Here is a 9,513-nt window from a genome sequence, read left to right as displayed (position 1 = left end):
TTCAACTGTAAATCCCTCATTAATGTCCTAGTCATAAATTGCAACATTCTTTTCACACAGTTTACATTTTTTCTTCCCTGAGCTATCCCTGGATGTCCAGGGACAGAAGTTCTTTTGCTCCCTTTTAATTCTTTTGTTGGGCAACTAGGTGGCTTAATGGATAAATGGTTGTGCTTGAAATAAAAAAGACATCTTCTTGAGTGCAAATCTGGTCTAAGTCACTTACTAGCTATGTGACCCTGGGCAAGTCACTTAAAATTGTTCACTTCAGCTCTTCATCTGTAAAACGAGCTAGAGAAGGAAATGGCAAAGCACTCTGGTGTTTTCGCTAAGAAAACCTCAAAGGAGTTCACAAAAAGTCAGACACATCTGATTAACTATAAATTCTTTTGTTAGACTTTTGCTGATCCTCCTCCTCCTCCTTCTTCCTCTTCTGTCTCTCTGTCTGTCTATCTTGCTGTCTGTCTCTGTCTCTCTTTTTCTTTCTCTCTGTCCCCATCTCTCTGTTCCTATGTCTCTTTCTCCTTCAGGGTTATAACTAAGAATTCAAATATCACAGCAATTTCAGATTATAGTGTCAGAACTTGGGTTCCAGATGTGCCCTGAACTTGGAATAAGATGAATCAATCAATCAATATATAATTTCTAAGGTAAAATCTAACAGCCTATATTTCATCTTAACTTCACCAGATGGCTCAAATGCCTATAATTCTAATGATTCAACTTTCAAGTTCGGTTCAGTCTTGATGGTCTTATTTGCACAATCTGATAAAAAGAACATCAAAGTTAGATTTGAGAAAACCTGCTTTGAAGCTCAGCTATGTCCTTTTAGACTGCATAATCCTAGAAACAGTTTTATAAGACACTATGAATCTCTGACTTTAGGGATGAAGAACAGAGAATGAAGCGTCCTCCATTTTCTCACCGGTAAAATGGAAACCATATTGTCTTCCATCTACCTCAAAAAGATTTAAGCAATAAAGAATATAATGTCTTCAACCTTTAAATGTTATATAAAAAATTATCACCACCATCTTCAATAACAATATTAAAATGTTCATTGTTATACCTAGAAAAAATCTTTCTCTGAACCTTAGCTTCCTTGTATGTAAAAGGGAGAGGGTAAACAGTGTTAATTTAGAATCTTATCTAGAGAGGTATAATAGTCTCTTCTTATTGAATTTTAAGTGAAACAATTAAATGGTGCAGACATCACTTGCGGTCATTTAGCAATTTAGAAATACCTGAGTTTTAACACTTAGAAGGCTAAAAAAAAAAATACTGAAATTGGGAAACCCTAAAATGGAGGACTGGGATAAATTCCTCCCCAAATCCCATTTCAAGTATGTTCCCTAACATTGGTCAATTCTGGTGTCACCAGGTCTCTGTTTTACCCAGCTAAGGATGAACATATTTCTGATTATTCCAGGTAAAATTTTGAAACTTTGTATGAATTTTAAAATGCCTAGTGACTGCTCAGAACATGAAATAATCAAATGCTATGAGCCCTGTTAAGCCTCCCTTGGAACTCTGAGATCACCTGCTTGCATTTCTCATGAATCACCACTAGATCACGATTTTGCTTAGCAGACAAAACAGACCAGTAACCCAGTTTTCTTTTGGTCAAAAGGGTTTAAAGGACCCAGATGTATATATCACTTGATGATAAAAATGATCTTTTATAAAGTACTTTAAGGTTCCCAGAGTGCTTTAAAATATTATCTTGCTTTATCTTCCTCATTTTGCAGATGAGGAAATTGAGACAAAGGTTAAAGTGACTTGTCCAGAAAAACACAGTTAGTTGTGTCTAAGGCCAGATTTGATTTAATTCCTCAAAATCCAGGCTCTTAGAGTTCTATCCACCTAACTGCCTAAATAAAATAAAATTGTTTTAATCAAATTAAAATCTTTTAAACATGTAATCATACACATTAATAATCAGATTAACTACCAATCAATAAACATTTTAAGTGCTTACAATTGGTGTCATCATGCTAGGTGGTACAGATACAAAGATAAAATAATACTTGCCCTAAAGAACCTATATTCTATCAGGGAAAAAAAATTAAATTGCATAAGTAGATACAAATAAGAAATACACTTCTTTCTAGAGATTGCAGAAGTACAACCTTACACATCTCATCAGCTTTTTTCTAGATTCTTAACTGAGGGAATAGAACTTACAAAAGAAGGATCCTGATGATACCAATTGAGTGAGAAAAAAAAACAAAACTTTTTTTTCTGAAGTACTGAGCTTAGCTTAACTCATGGAGTAGATATTCTGTGGAAATTTTATCTTGAGCAACATTCTTCAGAGACTTTGACTACCATCTTCAGAGAGCTCAGTGGAAGAACTGCATTTTCAATATTTAAAAACATCACTAATTTCAGTTGATTATTACAGGTGATTTTAATTGTAATCAATTTTCTCACTGCAAAATGTGATTAAAATTTAGATGTAACTTTTTATTGTTTGCTGAACTATTAGTAAATTAAATTTATGAAAGCCTTTGAGATAATGGGAAATTTAACAGAGAACTATTAATGCAAGCCTGAGGGGAAAATTTGTTTTCTTTCTTATATTTAATGAATTGGGTTGGGGTCTAAGAGCTAGTTTATTCATTGAGTATTTATCCATTTCTCTCATTTTATGTTAAATATTAGAACATTACCCTTTGGCTGCCTGATAAGCATAGATAAAAATTAGTAAGTTAATGAGATAAGTCACATTCTGAAAAATAAGGAGATTATTGTCAGTCTTCATTAGTGTAGTAAACTACATAAACCACCTGACCCCACCTAGTATTGTACCATTTTTTTAAATGACATTTCAATGTATTTGTGCTAAATGTATCTTGTGGCTGAGAAATGAAAAGTAAATATATTAGTAAGATCACGAACTTCCAAACAAATATATATATATATATATAATTTTATGGGGATATAACTTCAGAGGACCTTGAACCTAGAAGAGTCATCCTATTGGGGACCCATTCTAAGAACTGAGTAACCTGAGGAATGAAAGAAAGCATTCAAGACATAGGGTACAGCTTCTGCAAAGTCATGGAAGTTAGACTTCCATATATGAGAAACAATGAAACAAGTTTTGTTGGACTAAAGAAGACATAAAGGGCAGTAATATGTAACATACTGGAAAGAGAAGAAACAACCAAATCATAAAGTGCTTTAATTCCCAAAGAGAAAAGGTTATCTTTGATCTTAGATATAAAAAGACAGACCTGGAACCTTATTACTAAGGTAGTGATTTGGTCAGACCTGTTCTTAGGCACCTGTGTAGGGAGTGAATTGTAAAGCAGAGAAGGGCTTTTGCAATAATCCAGGAAATGGAATATAAGGTTCTGAACTAGGGTGATGACTAAGTTAGTGGAGAGAAGTGAACATATACAAGAAATGTTATGAAGTTGGAAATGACAGCACTTGGATATGTGGGATAAGGGAGGAAGGATAACATGCTATAAACCTAGATGACTGACAAAGTGACAGTATCCTTGATAGAAAGAAAGTTTGGAAGATGCAAAGGTTTAGGGAAAAACTTCATGAGCATAGGTTTTGACATATTCAATTTAAGATTCCTATGGAACATCTAAGTCAAAATGCTCAAAAAGGTGTTGGTGATGTGGAAGTAGTGTTTATGAAGATCAATATATAGATCTTAGAGTCATATGCATAGAGATAATGTTTGAACCCACAGCAGTTGATGTTATAACTAGTAATAATGATAATGATTATTTTAAGAAGAATTTATTAAAGCTCTGCTATGTGTCAGGCATTATAGTCAGTGGTAAGGATACAACTACAAGAAAGAAATGCCTTGCTTTCAAGATGCTTATATTAGTGAAATCAACACATATTGAAAAATATACACATATTGGTCACTAGGTGGCATGGTGGATACAATACTGAGCCTGCAGAATGGAAAGTCTAAATTCAAATCTAGGTTCAGGCAGTAGCTGTGTGACTTAGAACAATTTACTTAAGCTCTGTTTGCCTCAGTTTTCTCCAATGTAAAATGGAAATAATAATAGCACATATCTCCTAGGGTGGTTATGAGGTCCAAGTAAGATAATAATTTTAAAGTACTTAGCTCAGTGTCTGGCACATAGCAAGTGGTGTATATAAGTGTTAGCTATCATCATCATCATCATCATCATTTAGAAGACAGTATAGGAGAAGGCTTCTTTTGGAAAGTCACAGAAATCATGAGTGGAGACATAGGGCCATTGTTTGATATACTCTTTCAAGAAACATTGTTATTTTTTATCACAATTCACAGAGTTGAAATGAAAATTAAAAAAAAAAAACATGGCACAAAGTCTGAAAAAAGATATGCGATTCATGGCCTAAAAGTAGTAAGTCAGCCATAGATATGACTAACTTTCATCAGGCATGACAACATTGCCCAAGGAAAGAAACAAGTAGTCTAACGGTGAGGATATATCATCAAGCAGAAATTCCATGGCAGAAAGAAGTCTATAAAGTATGGCTGGTTATTTAGGACTTGGATTGCTATGGTAAGCTTTCACCAATGAGAACAACCAATGTAAGAAGCATAATAGGGCTAGGTGGGAAGATGTCCGTCTTTTGGGTATTTTTTTTTTAATGACTGATATTTTTTAGATGTAAACCCACTTTCAGACTCATCTTCAGACAGCTCAGTATCACCATTAATTTAGTGGTCCTCCACTAAATCTTCAGGGGTAAAGGTGGATTAATATAAGTCATTCTAAAGATGTCCCCAGGTATAATTTTACCAGAATATTGTCCTCCATCTTAGCTCAAATCTTGAAGGATGAATCAACAAATTTGAATTTCTAATATGCAACATGTCCCTCTCCTCCCACTTTCACCATTTTGCTTAGGTAGATACTAGTACAGTAGACTTTCTCATCACTCAAAACTTTATTTCCTTTATTAAAATATTAAGAAAAAGCCTGATGCTTATTTTATCTCAACTTTGTTCTTTCTATATGTCAAAGGACTGTCGCAGTATGAAAAGGATCAGAAAATAATATTTATTGGAAAATTACAATGTTCCCAATCTATTCCTTTCAATTTTGATTTATACTTTTCTAAAAGTTTTGAATAATCAACTATCATTATTGAACCTTCAGTTTGTCAATAGCATGGATGAGACAGGAAATGGTATCAATTATTTCATTCTATAAAAGTTAATTTTCTATAGTACTAAATTGATATAATCATTCTGAAAAGCAATTTGAAACTATATCCCCAAAACTATTAAACCGTGCATTCTATTTCACACAGCAATTCTATTGCTAATAAGCATATACCCCCAAAATATCAAAGAGCAAAAGGACCCAAATGTACAGAAATATTTAGAGCTTATCTTTCTATAGTAGACAAAAAAACTGGAAGCTAAAGGAATGGATGGCCCTCCTCTTTGGGAAGAGTTAATCTAATTGTGGTATATGAATATAATGGAATATTATTGCTGCACAAGAAATTTTAAAATGGATAGTTGCAGAGGAAATAGGAAGGAAACCAGAGTAAATTGAACAGAATCAGGGGAACCATTTAAACACTAACAATAACACTGTAGAGAAAAGCAACTTTGAAAGACTTTAAAACTCTTCTTGCGGCAATGACAAGCCACAATGCCAAAGGACAAACGATAACATACAATTCTTCCCTCCCGCCACAGAGGTGACGAATTTAAACAGAATGAGGCATGCATTTGGAAGTGTCCAAGTTGGGAATTCATTTTGCTGGACTATGGATATTTGTTGTATACATCTTTTTCTTTTTTTCTGCTTCTTTGATTCTTTCTTTATTTTTTTTCTTCTATTTTTTCTGTTCAATGCCAGGTATAGGAGTGGAAAGACAAGAGATAATAGCTTGTTAATTGTACAGAACATTAAAAAAAAATCCATACAGAATAAAAAGGAGACTGTAGTTAATAGTGTCAAATGCTAATAACATAATTCATTTAAAATTTTACAATAATATGCTATTGTTATATAGTAACAACATATAATCATGCTAATCAATATGTTAAAATGTAAAATATGATAATGTGACAACTCATATTTCCTTTACTTTTTCTGCATTAATCAAATAATGATATCTTCTGTAAACTCAAAATTCTTTCATATGTAGAGACTTTGGGAATTTGTTTTCTAGAAAGAACCCACAAATATAAAGCACATAAAATATAAGTAATTGGAAAAGGAGTATTTCTTATCAACACATGGATATTTTAAAAAGAACAAAAATAATATGTCAGGCACTGGGGCAGAGTCCGCCACTTACAATTTCTGGTCCTTTGTTTCCAATTCAGTAAAATGACAGGGCTGTACTCACTGACTTCCAGTTTTCCTTCTAACTTTAGAAGCTAGATCTCATAATCCCATAAATGCCTATGAATGGTTCAATAACTGATCAGTAGATCCTATAGAACTTCTAGGCCTACCAGTTCTTCATCATTATTTAGCTGTCTTAGGGATTTATTTTAGATTGTCTTATAGGAAATATCTTAAGTCTAGAGCTGGAAGAGTCTTAGACACCATTTAACCTCTCCCTCTCATTTTACAGACATCCTCTTGGAGATTAAGTCATTTGCTCTGAGACACACAGGTACTAAGCATGGGTGGCATGATGTGGTTCCAGAACATCTATATCTAATTTACAGACCCCTGACAATTATAACTAAATTCACTGATGTTCATTGCATCAGGAGGATAAAACTCTCAATCTTCCTCCTCTGTATCTCTCTCTAATTAAATGTCTAAAGTAAGGGAAGTTTGAAGCTTGCCCTTCCTCCCTACTCTCATGACTTTCTTTTTTTTGTGTGTGGGTTTTTTGTTGTTGTTGTTGTTGTTGTTGTTGTTGTTGTTGTTTAACAGTGAGAGCAAAATTACTTCCTGGAATATAAAGATAAAAGTTGAATGAGCATGCCACTAATGGAGAAAAGGAGATATTTTCACAGAACCAGTTTGTTTTTTCCCCTCCCCATCTCCACTTGATGTTGATCAAAACATACCATCGGCCATTTAGTTAAAAAAAAAAATACGCATTATGCCTGTGCACCTACACCAGTTACTTTATGTACAATAAAGGAATGGGGAAGGGAATCAAAGAAGAGAGAAAACTATACTGCAGTAGTCAGGATGTGGATGAACCAAATCTTGGTTTTCTAATTGTGAATGTATTGTTTTCCTTGGGAGCACAGTTGTGGAGTAGTTGTAGATTCTCTTTTTAGTAATCACCTCCTGTCTGCTGCTGGAATACATCAATTGTATCTTCATCCTCCATTTCCAACTGTGTAGGTGTGTCTGTTTCATTGATTGGTTGCCCATCAAATCGGAATCTGATATGCCTCATTGACAAACCCTGTCGCTCACAATAGGCTTTCATTAGTTTACTAAGTGGTGTGTGCCTCTTAATCTTAAATTGCACCACCGAACCATCTTGCCCTGCCACCTTCAAATTAATGTGGTCGTTGTTTTGAGTCTTGACTCCTTCCTTCGGCTTTTCATCGGCCATGGCGAGTCTGGGGGTCTCCTCAGCTGCTGCTTCACAAAAGAGGCACCAGGATGGTCTGCTCCAAGGGAACGGAGAGAGAAGCAGCAGCAGTAGGAGCAGGAGCAGGAGGAGGAGGAGGAGAAGGAAAAGGAGGAAGAGGAGGAGGAGGAAGAAAGTACTCTCATGACTTTCACTGAGGACTTTGGCTTTATAGTAGAAACCATTCATCTGAAGACCTCTTGTTCAGCAAATGCTCAATCTAGAAATTACCATCATCTTTCTTGCCTTCTCTTTGATTAGCATGGGCCATGGTTCCTCCTTCACCAAATGGGGAATAGAATTGGTAGTAGTTAGTCAAAGTTTGCCGAAATATATGTGTGTATGTGCATATAATAATTGTCATATATTTATTATATATCATATAAAATATTTTACTCCTATATATTATATATTTAATAATATAAAATATAAATACACAGCAATATAATATTAAAATATATACATACACTACACATATATACATGTATACATACACATATACATGCATGCATACATGCATGTATACTTACTTTCAGAGGGTTTTAGACTATTTTAGCCAGAAGGAATTTAGAAGTCATCTAGTCTAACCTTATTTTACAAACGAAAAACATGATGTAGAGAGATTTATAATGGAATTTAAAACAATCACTCCAAATTCAGTCATGTTTTTACTGCAGTTTATATTGGCAACACAGTACAGGTTGATAGGTATACCAGGTCAAGAAAGGTATACTAGGGTTTGAATCCAACTTATATTGGGTATACATGGGTATCATTCAGCAAATCCCTTAAGGTTCCTTGTCATATGTGTGTGTGTGTGTATACACACACAGATATATATATAGATAGATAGATAGATATAGATAGATAGATAAGACAACCCCTTTATATATATATATATATATATACATATATATATATATATATATATATGAATGACCTCACATATAAAGGGGTTAGGCTAGATGACGCATGAGGGTTCTTTTTATCTGAAGAGATATTACACACACACACATCTATATACACATTTATACATATACATATATGTTGTTCTTTAGTTGTTTCACTTGTGTCTGATTCTCTGTGGTTTTCTTGGCGAATATTCTAGAATAGCTTGCCATTTCCTTCTCCAGCTGATTTTACAGATGAGGAAACTCAGGCAAACAGGGTTAAGTGGCTTGCCAAAGGTCACATAGCTACTACGTGTCTATGGCCAGATTTCAACTCAGGAAGATGAATGTTCCTGATTTCAGGCCCAGTACACACACACACACACACACACACACACACTCTCTCTCTCTCTCTCTCTCTCTCTCTCTCTCTCTCTCTCTCTCTCTCTCTCTCTCTCTCTCTCTCTCTCTTCTGTTTTTGTCTCTCTCCTGTCTCTGTCTTTCTCTGTCTCGCTGACCTTGTCTCTGTCTCTCCTTCCATATCTTCATATGTATTATATATGTCCAAGTGTGTATATGCATAATACATATTAGATAATATCTATTATATCTAACAATGAGGCATGTAAATGGCTCAGCGAATAGGATGCTGGGCCTGGAATCAGGTAGACCTCAGGTCAAAATCTCTCTTAAAAACTTTCTAGCTGTTTGACTTTGGGCAAGTCACTTAACCTCTGTTTGTTTAATCCACTGGAGGAGGAAACGGCAAATCACTCCAATATATTTGCCAAGAAAACTTCATATGGGGTCTTCAAGAGTCAGATATAACTGGACAACTGAACAGCAAGAGCAACAAAAAACATATAATAGACACTATGTATGTATATATAGTTTCATAATTTCTTCTAATGAAACCATTGTTGGACATTCAAAAGATTTTGAATGTTTAAACTGAATAATTTTCTTCAAAGCAACCAAATTATCTCATACATTAAAAAATGGTAATTTTGGTACCACTTGATTATACATTGTACATACACCACATTTATTTCCTTTATTTTCTACATAAAATTCAAAGCAC

The 9,513-nt window shown here is 34.4% G+C and overlaps 1 pseudogene; it reads right to left on the bottom strand.

The window, feature by feature from the left end:
- Window positions 1-7,208: 7,208 nt before the first annotated feature.
- Window positions 7,209-7,670, bottom strand: LOC138158424 (small ubiquitin-related modifier 2 pseudogene; annotated as a pseudogene).
- Window positions 7,671-9,513: the final 1,843 nt, after the last annotated feature.

Source organism: Petaurus breviceps, unplaced genomic scaffold (genome assembly GCF_028583685.1).
Source record: "Petaurus breviceps papuanus isolate PSGF00001 unplaced genomic scaffold, PetGlider_PUasm1.0 174, whole genome shotgun sequence".
NCBI classification, from domain to species: Eukaryota; Metazoa; Chordata; class Mammalia; order Diprotodontia; family Petauridae; genus Petaurus; species Petaurus breviceps.
Note: the sequence above shows the minus strand (reverse complement) of the source record. Positions and strands in the feature narration are given on the sequence as shown.